The 23,895-nt window shown below is 35.3% G+C and overlaps 1 protein-coding gene across 4 annotated transcripts in view; it reads right to left on the reverse strand.

Moving 5' to 3' along the window:
- The window catches only part of Elovl7 (ELOVL fatty acid elongase 7), a 184,209-nt gene that overhangs the window by 106,714 nt on the left and 53,600 nt on the right, over positions 1 to 23,895 (reverse strand). Inside the window, exon 1 of one of the 4 annotated variants that reach the window (XM_067761746.1) lies at positions 17,596 to 17,703. The exons of the other annotated variants lie outside the window; for them this stretch is intronic. The gene's annotated coding sequence lies outside the window, so the exon portion shown is untranslated. Of the gene's footprint in view, positions 1 to 17,595; positions 17,704 to 23,895 lie in introns of those variants that run through there. 4 annotated transcript variants of the gene reach the window in all.

Consider the following 23,895-nt stretch of genomic DNA (forward strand, 5'->3'; position numbering starts at 1 on the left):
GGTCGCAGAGTCAAACTACCTTGTGGTAATTGAAAGTGGTTATAAGGTCAATTGATGTTATACTTGTTGTCCTTATGCCACTCCAATCGAAAAATATTGTATTAAATTGCGATATATAGAGATTTTTTCTTTTTTAAATCAAACAATATCTTTCTCTGCTACACCCAAAAAATATTTCATTTGCATTGTGGCGAACGTTAGCAATTTCGATGCGTCACTGTTCTGCTAGTAAATAGATGCCATATAAGCCATATACACACATACAAAAAAGGCGACGAAGAATATTTCACACACACGTAACCAGTAGCTAACAGTGGAGAGAATTCCTGCAAAAAAATGCGGTTAGTCTAGGATTAATCGTGGATGAGTCGCAAAGGAGTATGCGACCAATGCCAGTTTTGATATATTTCTATGAGTTGAAATGTTCCCTTTGTTTGAGCATGTCCTATATAGGGACCCGAAAATAATAGACACGACCATTCATCCTTGTAGCTATATGGGAACATATGAAGGCTAGTCCCTTTTCGGTTCAATAAACATAGGAATTTTTAACGCTAATAGTAATATCAATGATACTCACCGTTGTAATCTATTTTAAAATAAAATAAATAAAAATAGTTAAAATTGTTATAGTTTTATTTCCGGTTTATATTGCAATAACAAGTTAAAATTTTCAATCTTTGATAATTTGTATTATATTCAGGTTCTACGTTAAAGCTACTAATTTTTCTTTAATAATTCTTTTTTATAATTTATTTAATAATTTGGGAAAAATTTAAACAACGTGACGTGACGTTTTTAAATTTTTCCCAAATTATTAAATAAATTATAAAAATTAAAAAATTGCTTCAAATAAATGTTTTCATACATTTAAAAAAAAAACAATATGGGCAATCCCCGATTATTAAAAATCATACAATTCTTTTTTATTTTACTCATTTCGTTGTTTTTTTTTTAATGCATCTTAAAATGGGCTACATAGATTTAAAACTGGCTAATCCCAGCTGTACCCGAAAGGGACCAGAGGGGATCAATTATGCCCAAATATCAATAAGAGGGATCAATAAGAAACCAATCGCTTTAGGGATTAAACGCACGATTTTTTGCAGGGTATTTCACACACATAGACGGCAATAAAGCATATGGCCTTACATAAACTACAGATATACATGTATATAGCTAAATAACCAAGTATGAGATAGAACTGATCCAGAAGGTATGTTCGCGAAAAGTTTAGACCTTAGAAGAAATGGGCGAACGAGGTAACCGACAGTATGAAAGGAACGCAAGCTGGGGAACCAGGAATCAGTTTGATTTTAACACGCTATACGTGAAGAGCACGATAATTGTAATTGTGAAGTACTAAATAAAGACCATTTTGCCATACTGAATATTGGAGTTATTTATTCGATAGTTCAGCGAACGATAACAGAAGATACATAATGATCACAAATTCCTAAACATCGTTACAACGTATTCAAGTATCGGACGAATTCAACTCCGTCAATCTTTATGTATATAATGAATATATGAATATTTTATGTTACTGATTTCAAAATCGATTAATTTATCTTACACAAGAACATATTCAAACAACATATAATATGGACTCATTTAATGTTTTTTTTTGCGAAATCATGATGATGCTTAAAATTGTCTGTTAACGTCACTCCATTCTTGTGCAATATAACTAAGGTTATATAAGTATGTATGTAGTATGAATAACGGTGATATGGCATTTAAGCAAATACTCAAACCAACAATAACTACGAGATCAATAGCAATCTCCATAGGAAAAAAAAAAACAAAACAAAATAAACAAATAACATGCCCAAATAAATTATTAATGAAATCAACATTTGGCTTTTGCATATAACTTGATTATATCGTCGCCCGCTTGCCAGAAGCATGAATGTGCCAAAATGAAATTGTTGGGATATCGAGGTTCAAAGTTTATTGCTCTTTCAAAATTAGAAAAATTAGTTTCTAGTGTAAAAATGTACTTATATATACTCACACTATGCTCTTTTAACTGAGATAATTGTTCTGCTCGCATCCCTTCTATTCTCCGAGATTTAGTATATTAATTTTTCTGGCACAACAAAAATTTAAAACACTGATATATTTTTTGTTAACACATCTATACAAAAAAAAATAAGCAGTAGTCGGATCAGGTTAATCTGCTCATGTTTTCTATGCATTTTAATGCGCTGAATCCGAATAAGCTATAAGAATTGGCCCGACTGGTCATGGTATGGCCTTAACCTCAAAAGACGTAAAAAATCTCTACAGATTGATTTTTAAATAACGTTAGGGGCCAATTCCGTTGGCGAATTGGGATTCGGAGCATCACAGTACTTGGGAAAACATCAGCGGCTTAGACTTATCGAAAGTATGTATGTAAATGAAAAAAGTTACACATTCAATTCAATTTCATATACACTATTGTGTTTTTATTTAAGGTATTATTGCAAACATAGAACTAGTTCTTATTCTCATCAGAATCAGAATCTTCTGAAATGATGGGTTCAGGAAAAGCGTTGCTTTCAAGATTTTTATAAAAAGAATGATATTATTTTGATATAACCAGTTTTTCACACAATTTTTTCAAGTATTTTAGTTTTGATTCGGGAAGGGGCAACAGCTTCGAATAAACCGGTTTGCCTTCAATTAAACAACTATTTTTTTCGGATATTAAGCTATTAAAATTCCACAGCAGTATTTTTTTTTTTGAAGAGTACCAGGCACGTATACCCGAACATTCGAAAACACGAATATTAGCTGTTTTTAGTTTTTCAAAAATTCTTTAGCCATATCAACGAATGTGTCATACCATGTGCCACATTCATTTTTCTGGCTCACCTTTGTGTGATTGAATTGTACATTCGTGTAAATGGCATTGCAAATTATAGGGGGTTTCCATGTACGTAAGAAGTTCTAGATTTAAGTAGAACCTAGAGAATCTAACAGGCAATCCAAAGAGGCCTCTAACACAAATTCGGAAAAATTGCACATTTATGCTTCTGGCTAGCGGGCGACGATATGTAAAATGTTTTGAGCAAATTTCATTGTTTTGAGATTGGATTATCTGAATGCAGCTAAGTTATTTAAAAAACTGACACTTGCAGTTCTTCCAAAAGCACCTGCGCTCCTTTCCTCCATTCTAATATATATCTTTTTATTTTGTTGTTTATGAATGCCTTAAAATTGCAAAAGTATGATTTGCAAAAATACAAACAAACAGATCAAAATAAAAAAATTACCATTTGCAAATACTTTAGTAGTTGTAGATTGATGAGATGCAGAAAAAGCAAGTAAAGGTATCTAAGTTCGGGTGTAACCGAACATTATATACTCAGCGTGAGCTTCAATTGTACATTTCATTTCAGATAAATTACTTTTCTACATAACACGTGGCACCGCCCGTTTAACAAAAATGTCTCGCCCTTTCCTCTTACAATAAAACATGATAAGTAAAATATAATTAATTCAAAACTATTTTTTTAAGTTGTAGCTTATTATTCTAGTCTACGTCTCTTTTAAATTTATTTTATATCTAAGTTGCCGTGGCCTTTAACCGATCCGGTCCATTTTTACTAGAAATATTTTCTGCTATAAGGAAAATTTGTGTACACAATTTCATTACGATCCGTTAATTTTTCTTCGAGTTATGGCTCCCGAAACATAGAAAATTGCTTAGTCATAAAAGGGGCGGTGCCACTCCCATTTTTTAAAATTTGAAGTTTTTCTTATTTCTTGTTATAAATCCACTTGGGAAATGAAATACTATTGATATAAAGCTCTTTTTTGCAAAGATATAGCTTATTTTATTCGTCCACGACCATTTTAAAAATCTTTTATGTAAAGGTGGGCGTGGTCCTTAACCGATTTCGTTAACTTTTCTTCAAAGTATTCCTTATAGTAAAGGTAACCTCTCTGCCGAATTTTGTTACGATAGGTTTAACGATTTTTGAGTTAGAGATTAATAATATTTGTAAAATTTATTTTATCACAAGTGTGCGGTGTCACGCCCATTTTAAAAATTTTTTCCAAATTTTTATCAAGAGTCTCACTGAGACATAGTTTCTAGCAAGTGCGTTGCGATTAGCATTGGAAGACGGTTATTATCCATTTCCACAACACTGAAAATATAATTGAAATGTTATTTCAAGAAGTCAATATACAATTCTGGGAGTCCGGTTTCGAGATGAATCATATAGTTCGGGGTGTTACGCGGTAATCTGAACAGCCTTCTAATAAAGTACCTCAGCAACTTTTCTACTTCTTCGTAATATTCAATTCCCCACACTTCTGATGCATAGCCCAATACTGTTCGTACAGCTGCTTCAAATAGTTTGTACTTATGACTATGAGGAATGTATTTTTTAGACAAAAAAGATCTCCAGGTGCTGTTTATAGCGTATTTTGCTGATTTAAGCTTACCTGACAAATGTTTATGGTACGATGCATTGTACGTTATAACTACTCTTAGATACTTGTATTTCTTAACATTCTCAACTCGTGTCCACACAAATGCCACTTTTCATCTCTACAGTATCTACCTTTTGAGCCCCTTAATATAAGTACTTTTGTCTTATTCGTATTTATTGTAAGCCCCCAGTCACTACAGTACTCCTCTAGTTTGTTGATCATTTTCTGTAATTGTTTTGGGGTTTCTGCTAAGATAAATACATCATCGGCATACATAAGTATCTTTATATGGATGCCCCCAAACGTAATACCCTTTGGCAAGTGATTCACCAAATCGTCCAGGAAAAGCGCAAACAGTAATGGGCTAAGTAGGCAACCTTGTTTAACACCCGTTTCTGTTGGAAACCATTCTGAGGCAGTGCTACCATCCCACACCCTTGCAACGTTATTTTTGTAGAGACTGATTATTATTTCTAGCATTTTCGTTGAAAGATCTAACTTACTTAATTTGAAGAAAAGAGCATTTCGTATTATGGAGTCAAATCGGGCTTAAAGTCCACGAACAAAGCATACAGTTTTCCCTTCTTTGAAATGTAATGCTAAGATATGTTAGATAAACTAAAAATATGGTCGATTGTAGAGTATCCCTTTCTAAATCCCGCCTGGAACTCATGGAACTTTGGGTCATTTATGTCTCCTATATAATAGCTTTCTGAAACAGCGAAGAGACCAAACCAGAGTTGTACATACTATTAAAGCAAGCTGTAAGCTGCTCTATAAAGCTAAGAGGGGTATGTTTAAAAAATTCCGCGGGTGTGCCGTCAGGCCCAGGTGCCTTATTATCTTTAGTTCTTTTAAGTGCGGTCTTCACTTCATCCGCCGTAATTTCGCAATCCAATTCCCGTACGAAGGGCAGTGCAAAACTTAGGGTAGATACACTACTGTTTTAATTTAGCAGAGAGGAAAAATGTGCTCCCAAACTTTCCGCATCTAACTGTGCACTCTTCGCGAACCCCGAGTATAAAAAAAATAAAAGCGACACCCAAAGCATTAAATCCACTTTTATTGACGAAGCAACAAAAGACTTAGGAAACGAACTTCTTTAAATAGCAAAGCATAGAAGAAGAAGAATTTTATTATTTGTAGCTATAGCTACAGAACTTAAGATTTGGTGTCAAAAACATTAATTTAAACACGTTATTGTTGTTGCTATAACATTGGTTTATTGAACCTTCTAAAATGAGGATAGCGTACGAATAGATTCGTTTGCTGATACAAACGACACGGCCAATGATGAACATTAATAATTTCTAACTTGATAGCTGCAAATAGGCACATGCGTAGTTCTTGGTTTTATTTTTTATTACTATTTTTTTTTTTTTTTTTTGTTACTTAACGTGTTTTAAAATTATTTTTTCAGATTTTATTTGGTGTATCTTCTCTTGTGCAATAATTTTATATCGAGGCCATTTTAAAAACAATTTAATAAAAAAAAGCATAAATTTTATTCAAGAACATTCGCGTAAGCATGACTATGTATTTTTGAATTACCACAACAGGCTAAAATAAAAAAAAAAAAAATTAAAAAACGCAAACATTTTTTCTACTTTCTTTGCATATTTTGAAAAGAAAAAAGCGTAAGCAGATAATAAATAAAATTATTTACTTTCATTTACGAATATTTTATTTAAATTTTTGTTATTAGAATACCCGCTTAGATAGTCAAAGTGTTCATCTTCGAAAAACGAGTAAAATTATTATAAAAAAAAAAGATGAGCTAGCTTGTCAAATTAACTCATGTCGTCTTGTCACTTCATCCATTGCCTCTCCCTTAACTGGCTTGAAAGAAGGCTCAGCAGTACCTTACCTTGGAATATACTCGCGGAAGATATATCTGTCGTAAGTGGTGACTAAAATAGCCAAATTATTTAAGGCGTAATGTAGCGCAATTCTTTCAAGGGGTTCCCAACGCAATTTATAGCTTCTCCAAACCAATTGTCAATCTCACTACCTGTGGCGCATCCTTCTTCTTTGACAGCCGACGTTCTGGCGAAATCATTTTCCTCATGAAAGAAGGGGATGTGGCAGGGATAGCCAAGAAGGTTCAATGTGGTCCTATTAAAACGTTTCCGAAATCGTCGGCCTTGTACCTTAATGGTACTTGTTACCGGAACATACCGGGTTTATAACCGGCAAAGAACCATTAACATCCAGTACATTCTCCGAAACCTTTAGAACTCTCTAAATGTTTGAGTGTGTTTATCGCTACAAAAACAAAAACAACAACAAGGCTCATCACCCTATTTCGGCATAATGGCTATGCTTTGCTTGTGAATGGACTTATAGGTTAAGCTTTGTTATATGCATTCATTAGTGTCTAATAAAAAATGTTACGAGGCTCCTCCAATTCGGGCAAACTCTTTAGTTATTATTTCTACAAAATTCTAAAATTTTCACCCATGTCTTAGAATGTTTCAAGTTTTGAAACTTCTCCATTATATTTAAGGAATTCTGAAACTAATATATTCAGCACCTGATGAGAATTGCCTGCAAAAGACTCTTCTGATGTTGCACCAATATGATGTGTATTCTTAGATGTTCTCCTAAACGAGTAATCCTTTACTCCTTCTTTATGCAGCAGCTTTAGGGCGTCTTTTTGTCGGCCTTCACGTTATGAGGAGTGCTGAAAAAAAGCATCGTGCATGAGCATAGGTGTTTCTTCACCCTGCCTAGAAAGTTCTCTTCTAAATGAGAGCCACGGCACCTGGATCACCGAACAAATTCTCCTCAAGAGTAAAAGTGACATCAATCAAAGCCGCTTTACTGTGTTGCAGGTAGTTCGTTGCATCATTAAGATGTTTGCCTCCCTGCAAAACCGCTGCCTTTCTACCGCTGCCATTGCACGCCGCATTCGTTTTGTTACGCTTATTCCAGTTTATCGAGGTCCCTTTCTACGAAGAGGAGGGGAGAATGCCAGTATATTATGATTGCTGCCATAACTCTGCCCAAGCGCAGATAAATCTAAACAGATACATTTTTGTTTTTCTACCACTCTTTGGAAGTCATATGCATACTAAATTTGAAATAAAACAATCCATGAATGCGAATTTTCGAAACAATCCTATACCTGCGCCACATACCAGAACAATTAGGTATTAAATGGGCTATATAGCGCAACTAAAGCTTCCCCTATGCAGCTGTCAATGTTACCTATGCGAAGCGAATTCTATTTACAATAACAATTTATCGTATCATATTTAGCATGCGAGGCTCTGCAATCCCAAGCTCCTCATGGATGGATGAGGTGGGATGGCCTGAAGGCTTCAACGTGGTATTTTCAAATCATTCCCAAGATGGACGGACTAATTCTTTAATGGCGCAAGTTTCTGGAATGTGTCGGGTCAATATCTGGCGAAGGACCAGCAAATATCTTTATCGCTACAATCAAACACGTACTTAAATTGAATCAAAGCGATTTATAAATACGAACCTTCCGAATATCTCGACATTTGCGCCACCTAGCGAACTTTTATTTATTTTAAAAGTCAACGTCACCGATACCTGAGCCATCAGGTGCCACGGCCAATGTTTTGGAATAACACCATCCCCTAGGCAAATGCAAGAAGTTTTCTAGGACCTAAAAAAATAAATATAAGGCGCGATAACCTCCGAAGATATTTTTGGCCGAGCTTCTCTTCCAATTAAAACACGTGTTTCTACAACTTTGATGTTACTTTTCCCGGAGCGTGAACCCAGGATCTTCGATGTGGATGGCGAAGCATACCACCATCACACCACGGCGGCCGCCTAGGATCTAGCTTAATTGATACCTCAAGATCTGGCAACTTTGACGTCCCTAATAGCTGAAGCTTTGCCCTGTCAATCGCAGGACACGAACACAGAACGTGCTCAACCGTTTCTTCCTTCAGCTCGCACTTCCTACATATGTTGTTGCTGATGAGTCCTAACTTATAAGCATGTGAACGCCAGAAGGCAGTGTCCGGTTAGTATGCCCATCGTGAGCCTTACGTCTTATCTCTTTAGAGATATGAGCAATTTCTTTTCATGCCTTTGCTGCTTGATGGATTACATACAATTCCTGTTTTTTTAACGGATTAGAACGTCTACCGTCGATTCATCGAATGCTGAACTCTCCCTTGCCAAGAAAAAGTATATCAAAATTGTTAAACAAATATTTTGCGAAAAACTCAATCAATTATACGCGTTTATGTAAATTTGTTATTGCTTATTAATGAAGTTGGTTTGCGAATTTTTAGGTACACTGCCCTCTAAAAAATATTTGAAGCCTCAAGCAAAGTTTTTGGAGAATTTGTAAAATCCAACAAACAAAATTTGCTTTCTCATTGATCTATGCAAGCACGTTTCAATTGGTAGCCTTAGCGATTAATCTTGTGCTTTACCTATGTTGGGAATGATTCTGCTGATTTTTAAGGAATCTTAATTTTTTACTCACAAAGCGAAAAGAACTTAAATATCGTACTAATGAAATGAATCAATGAGTGGGGTCAACTCCCCCACCGATAAATTCGATTAAATATTATCAGACCGAGATATTGACAAAGTACTTATTTTGTAAATATACGTTGCACTTTGGAACTTTAAACGTAACCAATTAAGTGACATATAATGATTTTCTAGATTGCTAATTTTATTTAATGCATTTAGTCGATCAAAAGTTTAATAGTTAGGAGCAAACATTTGCTTTTAGTGTTTATTTGACTTTATAGCAGTTGTTATAATTAGAATAAATTAGCTTGTTCGATTTATTTAATTCGCTGAAATGTAAGTATTTAAAAGTTATAAAGCACAGTTATGTACCTACATATTGATTAAGTATCTATTAACTATAATTAATATTTATTCGTAATTGATAGGAGTCTTTCTGCTTATAAAATCATTATTTCTTTTAAAGAATATGTTGGACCTACAAGCGTTCATACGTATAAATTATACGTAAACGAATAAATAAATAAATAAATAAATAAATTACTTTTTGGGAACCCGTTGCTTTTTGGGAACCGACCACTTGTTTTAAACGGTTACTTTTTCAAAATCGACTACTCTTCTGGAACTGGTTACTTTTCTGGAGCCGGTAATTTTTTTGGAACCGGTTACTTGATTTAAACGAACACTTTTTTGTATCCGATTATTTTTTTGGAACCCGTTACTCCTTTGAAACCGGTAGCTTTTTTGGAAACGGTCACTTTTTTGGGAACCAGTTACTTATTTGGACTGGTTTCTTGTTTGGAAGTGGTATACTATTTTGGCACCAATAATTTTTTTTGAACTTGCTATTTTTTTGGAACCGGTTACTTTTTGAAACCGGTTCCTTTTTTTTGAACCGGTTCCTTTTTTTGAACCTGTCACTTTTTTGGAACCAGTTAATTTTTTTGGAACCGCTTAATTTTCTGGAACCAGTTACGTCTTTGGAACCGGTTACTTTATTGAAACCTGTTACTTCTTTGAAGAAGATGACGTAAACTGGTAATATTTTTAGAACTGTGAAACTGATTACTGCTTTGGAAAAGATGACTTTTGTGGAACTGGTTACGTTTTTGGAATTGTGAAACCAGTTATTGATATGAAACAGAGTGATTACGTATTTTGAGGCGGTAACATTAGTGGAAGCGGTTAAATTTACAGACAGGTTAAATACTTTTTGGAATAGTAAAACTGATGAATTTTTGAAACTATAGAACCGGTTATATACGTTAAAAAAGGTGGATAGCCTAATTTTTAATTGCTTTAGTGAAAATAGTTTTCGATCCGTAATCGTACATTACGATTCCATATCTGTATTATGAACCTTATTTTATTTTCAGAATGTTGCATGGACCGTTAAAAGGATCACTTAGGGACCATTTGTGAAGGATTATCGGTTTCTGTTTGTTTACAACCAGACGAGGCGTCAGTAACGCTGCTATCGATATAAACCCGATAACTTGTCGATAACACACCGCAAAATAGCACATAACTCTTCTATAAAATATCGATAGCACGCCGATTATGAACAGATAAATCATTAAAAGCAACCGATAAAAAATCGATATTTTTTCGATAACCTTTTTCGATACCAAACCAATAACTCATCAATACAAAGTCGGGAATATGTCAATAAAAACCCTATGAAGCAGCGATAGCAAATTCATAACATTGCGATAGCAAATCACACAATCGTGTATACCTTGGGGATAGAACACCGATAACAAACCGATAACTCGTCGTTGTTAGTTGTTATCCTAAGTAATCCGTTAAAACTTCTGTAGCAAATCTGTATAATGACGTCCGTGTTCGGTCTCTGTTTCTTATCTTTCCATATCTCTTCGTACAACAAATCACTTGCAAACATTACGCTTACACTTACACTTTCTTAAGCTTACATTCTAGATTATCCCATTCAGTGTGCCTAGATGTTTAGACATCAAAAAAACGGGTACATTTCAATGGTGATATTACTAGCTTCGATGTGGTTATATATACATATACAATATATTCATTTGGTTTAAGTGAGTGTACTATTAATCAGGACTCATAGCACTCAATTCCTCATTAGCAAAGAAAGAGGACTCAGTCTTTGCTTATTCGCCCATACGTGAAGAGTGAGATTTCCTTTTCATTGAGATTTCCTTTTCATACAGGTTACGCAATGTTGTACCGCAAATATATGACATGATATGGCTCTCGAGCCTGAATTTTAAGCTTTATTTTCTGCCAACTTTCTTTTTCATTAGTCTAAATAGTATAAACTGTGGTACCAATGAGACTATATAGAAGACATTATTACAGAAATAGTTGAGTTAGGCTTGCACTTGCAAACTAGAAGGATGTGAGGCTTATGGGCCTGCAGTTTTTGCCATTTTAATATCATTTTGTATAGCTTTTGTTATGAGTATGACTCTCTGATGGGTTTTGAATATTTAGTGTTATAATAAAAATTACAACAAAAACTCATTTAAATAGGAACATAAATTTTCATTCATATTTACACAAATCGACCAAGATTAGCGAATATATAAAATTGTAAAGGTCAGTTTGGTCTCATATAAAAATGGTCCATTTCAAAAATAAAAACGGAAAATTCATATAAAGAAGACAAAACAAAAGAAATATAACAACAAGTAAGGAAGGCTAAGTTCGGGTGTAACCGAACATAACATACTCAGTTGAGAGCTATGGAGACAAAATAAGGAAAATCAATCTGGGGTAACCCTGGAATGTGGTTGTATAACATGTGTATCAAATGAAAGGTATTAAAGAGTATTTTAAGAGAGAGTAGACCATAGTTCTATGGATGAACGCCATTTAGGGATATCGCCATAAAGGTAGACCAGGGCTGACTCTAGAATTTGTTTGTACGATATGGGTATCAAATGAAAGGTGTTACTGAGCATTTTAAGAGGGAGTGGGCCTTAGGTCTATCGGTGGACGCCTTTTCGAGATGTCCCTATTAAGGTGGACCAGGGGTGATTCTATAATGTGTTTTTACGATATGGGTATCAAATCAAAGCTGTTAATGAGAATTTTGAAAAGGAGTGATCCTTAGTTCCATAGGTGGACGCCGTTTCGAGATACCGCCATAAAGGTGGACCAGGGGTGTCTCTAGAATGTGTTTGTACGATATGGGAATCAAATGAAAGGTGTTACTGAGCATTTTAAGAGGGAGTGGGCATTAGGTCTATAGGTGGACGCCTTTTCGAGATATCGCCATTAGGGTGGGCCAGGGGTGACTCTAGAATGTTTGTACGATATGTGCATCAAACGAAAGGTGTTACTGAGCATTTTAAGAGGGAGTGGGCATTAGGTCTATAGGTGGACGCCCTTTCGAGATATCACCATTAGGGTGGGCCAGGGGTGACTCTAGAATGTTTGTACGATATGGGTATCAAACGAAAGGTGTTACTGAGCATTTTAAGAGGGAGTGGGCATTAGGTCTATTGGTGGACGCCTTTTCGAGATATCGCCATTAGGGTGGGCCAGGGGTGACTCTAGAATGTCTTTGTACGATATGGGTATCAAATGAAAGGTGGCAAGGAGTATTTTAAAAGGGAGTAATCCTTAGTTCTATAGGTGGACGCCTTTTCGAGATATCGCCATAAAGGTGGACCAAGGGTGACTCTAGAATGTTTGTACGATATGGGTATCAAACAAAAGGTGTTACTGAGCATTTTAAGAGGGAGTGGGCATTAGGTCTATAGGTGGACGCCTTTTCGAGATATCGCCATTAGGGTGGGCCAGGGTGACTCTAGAATGTGTTTGTACGATATGGGTATCAAATGAAAGGTGGTATAGAGTATTTTAAAAGGGAGTAATCCTTAGTTCTATAGGTGGACGCCTTTTCGAGATATCGCCATAAAGCTGGACCAAGGGTGACTCTAGAATGTTTGTACGGTATGGGTATCAAACGAAAGGTGTTACTGAGCATTTTAAGAGGGAGTGGGCATTAGGTCTATAGGTGGACGCCTTTTCGAGATATCGCCATTAGGGTGGGCCAGGGTGACTCTAGAATGTGTTTGTACGATATGGGTATCAAATGAAAGGTGGTAATGAGTATTTTAAAAGGGAGTAATCCTTAGTTCTATAGGTGGACGCCTTTTCGAGATATCGCCATTAGGGTGGGCCAGGTGTTACTCTAGAATGTTTGTACGATATGGGTATCAAACGAAAGGTGTTACTGAGCATTTTAAGAGGGAGTGGGCATTAGGTCTATAGGTGGACGCCTTTTCGAGATATCGCCATTAGGGTGGGCCAGGGTGACTCTAGAATGTGTTTGTACGATATGGGTATCAAATGAAAGGTGGTAATGAGTATTTTAAAAGGGAGTAATCCTTAGTTCTATAGGTGGACGCCTTTTCGAAATATCGCCATTAGGGTGGGCCAGGTGTGACTCTAGAATGTTTGTACGATATGGGTATCAAACGAAAGCTGTTACTGAGCATTTTAAGAGGGAGTGGGCATTAGGTCTATAGGTGGACGCCTTTTCGAGATATCGCCATTAGGGTGGGCCAGGGGTGACTCTAGAATGTTTGTACGATATGGGTATCAAACGAAAGGTGTTACTGAGCATTTTAAGAGGGAGTGGACACTAGGTCTATAGGTGGACGCCTTTTCGAGATATCGCCATTAGGGTGGGCCAGGGGTGACTCTAGAATGTTTGTACGATATGGGTATCAAACGAAAGGTGTTACTGAGCATTTTAAGAGGGAGGGGGCATTAGGTCTATAGGTGGACGCCTTTTCGAGATATCGCCATTAGGGTGGGACAGGGGTGACTCTGGTATGTTTTTGTACGATATGGATATCAAATTAAAGGTATTAATGAGGGTTTTAAAAGCGAGTGGCCCTTAGATGTATATGTGAAGGCGTTCTCGCGATATCGACCAAAATGTGGACCAGGTGATCCAGAAAATCATCTGTCGGGTACTGCTAATTTATTTATATATGCAATACCACTAACAGTATTCCTGCCAAGATTCCAAGGGCTGTTGATTTCGCCTTGTAGAACTTTTTCATTTTCTTCTACTTAATATGGTAGGTGTCACACCCATTTTACAAAGTTTTTTCCAAAGTTATATTTCGCGTCAATAAACCAATCCAGTTACCATGTTTCATCACTTTTTTCGTATTTGGTATAGAATTATGGCATTTTTTTCATTTTTCGTAATTTTCGATATCGATAAAGTGGGCGTGGTTATGGTCAGATTTCGCCCATTTTTTATACCAAGAAAAAGTGAGCTCAGGTAAGTACGTGGGCTAAGTTTAGTAAAGATATATCGGATTTTGCTCAAGTTATTGTGTTAATGGCCGAGCGGAAGGACAGACGGTGGACTGTGTATAAAAACTGGGCGTGGCTTCCACCGATTTCGCCCATTTTCACAGAGAACAGTTACCGTCATAGAATCTATGCTCCTACCAAATTTGAGAAGGATTGGTAAATTTTTGTTCGACTTATGGCAATAAAAGTATTCTAGACAAACTAAATGAAAATGGGCGGAGCCACGCCCATTTTGAAATTTTCTTTTATTTTTGTATTTTGTTGCATCATATCATTACTGGAGTTGAATTTTGACTTAATTTACTTATATACAGTAAAGATATTAAATTTTTTGTTAAAATTTGAATTTAAAAAATTTTTTTTTTAAAAAGTGGGCGTGTTCTTCATCCAATTTTGCTAATTTTTATTTAGCACATATAGAGTAATAGTAGTAACGTTCCTGCCAAATTTCATCATGATATCTTCAACGGCTGCCAAATTACAGCTTGCAAAACTTTTAAACTACCTTCTTGTAAAAGTGGGCGGTGCCACGCCCATTGTCCAAAATCTTACTAATTTTCTATTCTGCGTCATAACGTCAACCTATCTACCAAGTTTCGTCGCTTTATCTGTCTTTTGTAATGAGTTATCGCACTTTTTCGGTTTTTCGAAATTTTCGATATCGAAAAAGTGGGCGTGGTTATAGTCCGATATCGTTCATTTTAAATAGCGATCTGAGATGAGTGCTCAGGAACCTACATACTAAATTTCATCAAGATACCTCAAAATTTACTCAAGTTATCGTGTTAACGGACGGACGGACGGACGGACGGACGGACGGACGGACGGACATGGCTCAATCAAATTTTTTTTCGATCCTGATTATTTTGATATATGGAAATCTATATCTATCTCGATTCCTTTATATATGTACAACCAACCGTTATCCAATCAAACTTAATATCAGGCATGCTTAACCAACGAAACGATATCATTTCGTTACGATAATCAACGTTAATAAACGAAACGAAGTCATTTCGTTTCGTTTATTAACGTTAAGATCGTCAAATTAACGAAATGATTTCGTTTCGTTTTCTGCCATATCAAAACGAAATCAAATCGTTTATGTTGATTATTAATTTCAAACTATGCTGGCAAAGCTGATTGATGGCGGAGTCATTAAAGGTGAAAGCATTATCCAAGCTGATTGCAACTTTTCTCATGAATTTTGACAGTACGAACATTTCTCAGAGTATTTTTGACATTACCACCAACGAATTACACAAACAAATTACATAGAGTTTGTGTGTGTATGTGCGCTCGTTGTTGCCACCTTACGGCTTCACCATGGCTATAGCATTGCCAGCACAATTCAAACATAAAGTATCACGTTTCTGTTAACGTTTTTAACGCTAACGAAAGCTTTTCGTTTCGGTTAAAAACGAGAGACAATTTATCTTGATAATTTCTTTATCGATAATATTTCGAAGTGTTTCAACGGAAACGGTGGAAATTTTTTGATAAACGATTAGCTTAACGTTAAGGTGCATCCCTGCTTAATATACTCTGTGAGCTCTGCTCAACTGAGTATAAAAAAAAAAAAAAATTAATGGCTGCTGAAAGTTGAAGCGTTTGTTGGCTGAGTGACCGCTACTCAGCATCACAGGCAAGAGGGCTTAAAATTGGTTGTAAGAAACGCTTTTCACTTTTAACTAAAACTTTATAACTCTACATATATACACATACATACATACATAAATAGATAAGTAATTTGCTTTTGTGTTACACGCAGATATGTTTCCGTAACACCTAATACCTTAGTGACCTGCATTAAAATTTTTATCTGCAGCCAGTCACACAGGTGGCATCTAATTGCGTCTCATTTATGGAATGTATTTAAGTCATTAATGGCCGTTATATTACAGCTAATAATAATAAATATGTAATGTGCACTTTTTGTATAAAAGAAATGTATGCAGTCTTCATAGGGAGCTGTTTAAATTTTTGGTTTACCCTTTTTAAGTATTTCCGGGGTGGGTCAGCTGTGAAAACAAGTTTCACTTGATTTGAAAAAAGTTTATTTTGACTTGAAAATGTGGGGAAACTTGAGTAACGGAAAAGCTTACAAACTCAGACAACCTGGATTGACTATCTAGAATCGATGTCATTGACTTCAATTCGCTTTAAAAGAGAAATAATGTCAATTGACTTCAATTCTTTTGACATTATTGCATGTTACCTTAAAAGCACAACAGTTTTTGGGTGTAAAAGCAAGGTTCAAAACCTAGTACAGAACTCTTAAGCTAAGATGTATTTTCATTTGAAATGAAAAAAATTTCATTTGGTTTGAAAAAAATTTCATTTGATGGGAAAAAAGTTTCGTTTGATTTGAAAAAAAAAAATTATATTTATTATTATTTTTAGAAAAGTCTCATTTGATTTGCAAAAAGTTTATTTGATGTGAAAAAACTTTTATTGGATTTAAAATGGGTTTCAATCGTTTTAAAAAAATTTTCATCTAATTTGAAAAAAGTTTCATTTTACTTGAAAAAGTTTGATTTTACTTGAAAAAAGTTTCATTTGATTTGCAAAAAGTTTCGCTTCATTTGACTTAAACTTCTCTAAGCCAGAACCGTCTTATTATAGACCAGAGTGTGCATGTCCTGTTAGCTTCCAAGAAATCTGTAGTTGCACAGGTTGGAACTTAAGGAATAACCCGTACTTTTGCGTCGAATATAAGCGATCAAAGATATTCATCATCTGTCCGTTGCAGCAAAGCTCAGAGCAACCAATTTGACTTGAGAAAGTTCATGAAGTGTATAAGGCTTTAGCTTTAACAAATGGGTTTCGCGTCATAGTGATATACCGGGCAACTGTCAAGCACATCTTTTAGCCCGCATCGGACAAACTGAACCAGATGAAAATGGTTGTAGTGATTTCTGGACTCTGCTGATTACCTGTGCTCTGCTCCTGCATAGATGGGCCTGGGGTGAGCTAAGCAGGCGTTGGGTGGACACCACCCCATGCAGTGTAGCAAGATCCTTCTGGTCGGAAGTGGATAACAAGACCGAATATATTGAATTCACTAAGCCACATCTATGAATGTTCATTGGACTTTTGACACGACACTGTCCAATGTGAATCTGCATAGAAACGTCTCAATATACTGGAAACTCCATTCTGCTGCAGCCATATGAAGGATGATGAGGTGTAATCATCGAATCACTTTATGCTTGACTGCCCAGCTTTTGCTAGAACCAGGCAAAAGTATTTCGGTTTCGACTCACTTGGATAACCGGCGGATTCGTAATGAAATCCAAGCTCGGTGCAAGTTTTGAGGTTGTCGCAAGTACTACTTTTTTCATATAAAATAAAAGGCGCTTGCATACTTACCACCAGTTTCAGTATGCGCCAGGAACTTTTTTATGTTGATTTCCTCCGTCTTAACACGAGCACGTGATAAACTTTGGCACAGGCATTTCAGCAAATCATGCACTTAGTTTTTTTTTAAAGGCCAGTCTTTTGATTCAACAGTCCCAAAATACCTGTGTACAAGAGTACTTAGTCAATCACAACAATTCAACAGCGTAGTCAATGGTGATTTCTTCGAACTTTATTTAGTTTAAGGAACCGTTACCAAAGCTAACGCGGCCTTGCTACAAATATCTAATTCACGTTTCAGTTTTCTGGTTAAGTCATGAGATCTTGAGACTTTTTTGAAAATCTTCATTCTATGGCAGGGCCGGCTCTACCATATACGCGAACTACGCGACCGCCTAGGGCACCAAGTTCTAGGGGGCACCAAATTCGATAAACACTTTTGTACTAAAAATTCTTTTTACAATATATTTAGTTTCATTAAAAACAATTTTATTTAACCTTAGTTATATTTTACAACACAACTTGTCTGGTCTCATGCCCAATTTAGTATTTTATTGACGATACCATTGTCAGTGGCGAGCGTAGCTTTTCGAAACTGAAATTAATCAAAACGTACTTGCGTTCGGCCATGACTCAAGAACTCGGTTTAGCATTGCTATCAATAGAGCCGAAAATTGCTCAAAAATTAGATTTAAGTAAAATTATATCAACTTTCTCTGAGTTGAAGGCGCGGAAAATGAAGTTTTAATAAACTCTAAGATAATTTAAAATACCTTTGTGGGTTATATTTTCGTTCTTTAGGTGAGAAAAAAATATATATTTAATATGCAAAAGGAATATTTTTTTATTTCATTGACGCTAAGTTTGAATTTAATATTTCTGATCTCTAATTTTATCATCTCCGCAAATAATAACTCGCCTAGGGCCCCAAATTCTCTTGAGCCGGCTCTGTTCTATGGTAGAAATGCCTACGCTCTCACTTACAACTTGGCTTGTATTATATGCTTGAAGGACCAACAACTTAAATATGGTTAGAAAAGGTCCCATCTGCTAATTTAAAACTCTATAAACGCAGCTCTTGGCTACCGTCACCCATTTGCAAGCATTTTGACGTTTTTATATACGTTTTCCTTGCGTACTACGTAGCTTAACCTTAATTGGCAAATTAAGACGATCTCTGCAATTGTCAAAAGTGACGTGTTTCATGCCAACCAACTTAATTTCTTTTTCATGCTGTGACCGCATTTTTGGTCGTGAAATGATCTCTGTTGTGGCGAAAAACAAAGCCGGTACGTTCATGTCTATGGACGAGTAAATGTTAATAATAATGCTGCATGCTTGTGAGTACATACACTGAAAAAAAACTTTCTCACAACATGTTATAATCATTCGTCATAGATTGGCGCTTAATCACCTATGCGATTTTGGTTGTTTCGCGATAACCAAGTCTTCAGCCACCTGTATCTCCTGATACAGTGGAGGTCTCCTCCTTCCATCCTCAGAACAATCGAAGAAATCGGAAATTCATTTCTCAGTTTAGCCTCAATTTTTTTTCCATAACGAACAAAATCTCCAATTATAACAACGAACCAAAAGATAAAATTGTATAGGAAATTTTTTACATATTTCGTCAATTACATTCTTCCTTTTTTATTTTTTTTTTATTTTAACTGAAATTGTGCAAAGAATCTCAAAATCGTTTTCAAAACAAAATCGATAATTCGTGAAAATTTATAAAAATTTCAAATTTTTTAATTAAACTCCTCTAAGTGGTTTTGTATCGCAATCAATTTAAGTAGAAATTAGAGTCTTTCAAAATTCGTAAACATTTTTTTTCCGAATTTTCGTTCTTTTTTGAAATTAGTTCCCGTTACGACGAAGTTTTTTCTTAAATAATCCAAAAAAAAAAATGTATATGACAAAATTTTACAAAAACTGCAATTTACTTGTGAAAAGTTTCATTGTTTCGAGTATGAATCTTCTATAGTGAAAAATCGTTACCACTTGAAAAACAACAATTTGATCAGTGTACGCATAACTATATGTATAGCAGTGTACATACTTAACTATAACGGTTTGTTATACTCAGCTGAGCAGAGCTCACAGAGTATATTAACTTTGTTCGCATAATGGTACCCCGTAACGTCATAAACTAATCGAGATAAATATAGACTTCTATATATCAAAATGATCTGGGCGAAAAAAGAAATTCATTTAGATCGCTATTTAAAATAAATGAAATCGGACTATAACCACGCCCACTTTTTCGATATCGAAAATTTCCAAAAACCGAGAAAGTGCGATAATTCATTACCAAAGAGGATAAAGCGATGAAACTTGGTAGGTGGGTTGACCTTATGACACAGAATATAAAATTAGTAAAATTTTGGACAATAGGCGCCCACTTAAAAAAAAAACTTTTTAAATTCACATTTTAACAAAAAATTTAATATCTTTACAGTATATAAGTAAATTATGTCAACATTCAACTCCAGTAATGACATGGTGCAACAAAATACAAAACTAAAAGAAAATTTCAAAATGGGTCGTCTAGAATACTTTTAATGCCATAAATCGAACAAAAATTGACCAATCCTTGTGAAATTTGGTAGGGGCATAGATTTTATGACCTTAACTGTTTTCTGTGAAAATAGGCGAAATCAGTTGAAACCGCGCCCAGTTTTTATACACAGTCGTTCGTCTGTCCTTCCGATCGGCCGTTAACATGATAACTTGAGCAAAAATTGGCATATCTTTAGTAAGCTTAGTTCACGTACTTATCTGAACTCACTTTATCTTGGTATAAAAAATGGCCGAAATCCGACTATGACCACGCCCACTGTTTCGGTATCGAAATTTACGAAAAATAAAAAAATGCCTTAATTCTATACCAAATATGAAAAAGAGATGAAACATGGTAATTGGATTGGTTTATTGGCGCAAAATATAACTTTAGAAAAAACTTTGTAAAATGGGTGTGACACCTACCATATTAAGTAGAAGAAAATGAAAAAGTTCTGCAGGGCGAAATCAAACGCCCTTGGAATCTTGGCAGGAATACTGTTCGTGGTATTACATATATAAATAAATTAGCGGTACCCGACAGATGATGTTCTGGGTCACCCTGGTCCACATTTTGGTCGATATCTCCAAAACGCCTTCACATACACAATAAGGACCACTCCCTTTTAAAACCCTCATGTCTCAAAAAGACTTCCACCTATAGAACTAACGCCCACTTCGTTTTAAATAATCATTAGCACCTTTCATTTGATACCCACATCGGTCAGACACATTCTAGAGTCACCCCTGTTCCACCTTTATGGTGATATCTCGAAATGGCGTCCACCTATAGAACTAAGGCCCACTCCCTTTTAAAATACTCATTAATACCTTTCGTTTGATACCCATATTGTACAAACACATTCTAAAGTCACCCCTGGTCCACCTTTATGGCGATATCTCGAAAAGGCGTCCACCAATAGAACTAAGCCCCACGCCCTTTTAAAATACTCACTAACAACATTCATTTCATACCCGTATCGTACAATCACATTCTATAGCCACCCTTATGGCGATGTCTCAAAAAGGCTTCCACCTATAGAACTAAGGCCCACTACGTTTTATATAATCATAAGCACCTTTCATTTGATACCCACATCGGTCAAACACATTCTAGAGTCACCCCTGTTCCACCTTTATGGCGATATCTCGAAATGGCGTCCACCTATAGAACTAAGGCGCACTCCCTTTTGAAATACTCATTAACACCTTTCATTTGATACCCATATCGTATAACACATATTCTGGTCCACCTTTATGGCGATATCTGGAAAAGGCGTCCACCTATAGAACTAAGGCCCACTACCTTTTAAAATACTCATTAACACCTTTCATTTGATACCCATATCGTATAACACATATTCTGGTCCACCTTTATGGCGATATCCTGAAATGGCGTCCACCTATAGAACTATGGCCCACTCCCTTTTAAAATACTCTTTAATACCTTCCATTTGAAACCCATGTCATACATACACATTCCAGGGTTACCCTAGGTTAATTTTGCTAAATGGTGACTTTCCCTTATTTTGTCTCCAAAGCTCTCAGCTGAGTATGTAATGTTCGGTTACACCCGAACTTAGCATTCCTTACTTGTTTTTTTTTTAACAAAACTTTGTACTTTTAGGGTGTTTCCACATTTCGTTTTAATAAAGATTTTTTTTCGACCGTTGAAAAGGTGGAGATAAATCATTTAAATAACGATCAAACTGTCATATGTTCATTCAGCGGTTAGATCTTATATAATAGAGTATGTAATATGACTTCATAATTATGTATAGTGCTCTGGTGATGTTGTGATGATATTTTGAGCGAAGTGTGCTAGGACGCCATGCAGTTTAAGTTTCGATAAGCTTTGGATGTGTTGTGATGACACTGAAGACGTGCTTGATGCTACTTTAAGAGGCAATGCATAAATAGTCAAAAAATATTCTTATTAAGAATATGATTCTGACTATCAATCCTTATTTTTTTGTCAAATTATATTAAATGTTTAAAACTACAATGGAGTGCTGCTTGATCCTTTCATAGATGAGGTTTTAACACTCTGATAAGAAATCGATAATATGTCGATATTAAATCGATAGCATTTCGATATCAAATGGATAACTTTTTTGATAAAAAATCGATAACTTTTCGATAGCACGCTGATAGTTTTTCGATAACATGCCGATATTAAATAGGTCACTTTTTGATATCAAACCGATAACTTTTTTTGGCAAATCGATCACTTTTTGATAACTTTCCGATTGTAAATCAACAACTTTGCAATAACATATTGACAACAAATTGATAACAAATCGATATTTTTTATATAAATCAACCTTCAAAAACAAATCGATAACATTTTGATTACACATTGCTTACTTTTCCATAAATAGGCGATTACATTTCGATAGTAAATCGATAACTTTGCTATACTTAATCGATTACTTTCCGATACGTTATCGATAACTACTTGATAATCAATCTTAGTTGTTTTGAAAACAAATCGATAAGCTTTTGATATCAAATTAATAATTTATTGAGAAAAAATCGACAACAAATCGATGGTTACTAAATTGGTAACTTTTTAATAACAAATCGTTAACTTGTTGATGGAAAATCGATAGTTTTTTCGATAGTAAACCGATAACGTTTTGATAAAAAATATTTAACTTTGCGATAATTCGATAACTTTACTATTTCAAATCGATAACTTCTCCCAATTTTATTGATAACTGTTCTATAATAAATCGATGTTTTCTCGAATACATCTTGATAACAACAGAATTTTTTAAAACACTTTTCTGTAGCGAATGTAAATTTTTTTGATAATATATCAATAAATTTTCGCAAAATATTCAGTAACCGTTCGATAATTAATCGATAACTTTTCGATAACAAACCTATAACTCGTCTATAGTGTCACCACTCGATTTCGACATTTCTTAAATCATAATGTATTCGTAGTCTTAAAGCGGTTTTTCGCCTATAGGGTGTATATTCAACATAAAAGCGTTATACGGGCCACTCTTTGTGCACGTTATTGATGACTTAGCGAATTATTCACGAAGCGCGTCTGCCCAATTCGTCAAGTGTTGAGTCTAGTGAGTTGAGTTTCAGGCACCTAGCTTACAGGGAAGATACTTAAGTATAGTGCATCAGCCTTCCTTATCTTGCGTTGAAATCTGAACACAAATAAGAACATAAAGGCTAGATGACCAGGCCAATTATGTTCTACTTCGGCTTTCACATATTGAAAAATGTTTCCCACTTCTCCATCACTCCTTTTCCTTCTACTTCTCATTAAAGTTCTTCCCCGCAACCATTGCTCTAACTCTATCATTCGGCGCCTTTTCAATCTCTCTTATTCATTTAAACGACAGTGGTGCCATCGAATCGAGAAAAAAATCCCACGAAATTTTCTCACTTTTTCCCTTATTCGAGTAAGAAAATGCCTCACTTTTTCCCACTTTTTTATACCAAACAATAAACAAAAAAGTGTTACGTATACGCATCGGTACCCGTTTTTTCAGATGGTACAGATATTTTTGCGTATTTTTGGTTGGTTTTTAGTAGAACGATGTGCACACAGATTACACAAATTTTTATACAACTAAGCATTAAAAGGATTATTTGTTTTGTTGACCCGCGGAAATCCCTTTTAGCTAACTGTTCGTTAAAAAAACCCACTGGCATTACTGCAGACGATCACAGTATACAAAATATTGAACAATTGTCTGCAAGAGATTAGGCAACTTCTCAAAT

The sequence above is a fragment of the Eurosta solidaginis genome, chromosome 1 (assembly GCF_040869045.1).
Source record: "Eurosta solidaginis isolate ZX-2024a chromosome 1, ASM4086904v1, whole genome shotgun sequence".
Classification (NCBI taxonomy): Eukaryota; Metazoa; Arthropoda; class Insecta; order Diptera; family Tephritidae; genus Eurosta; species Eurosta solidaginis.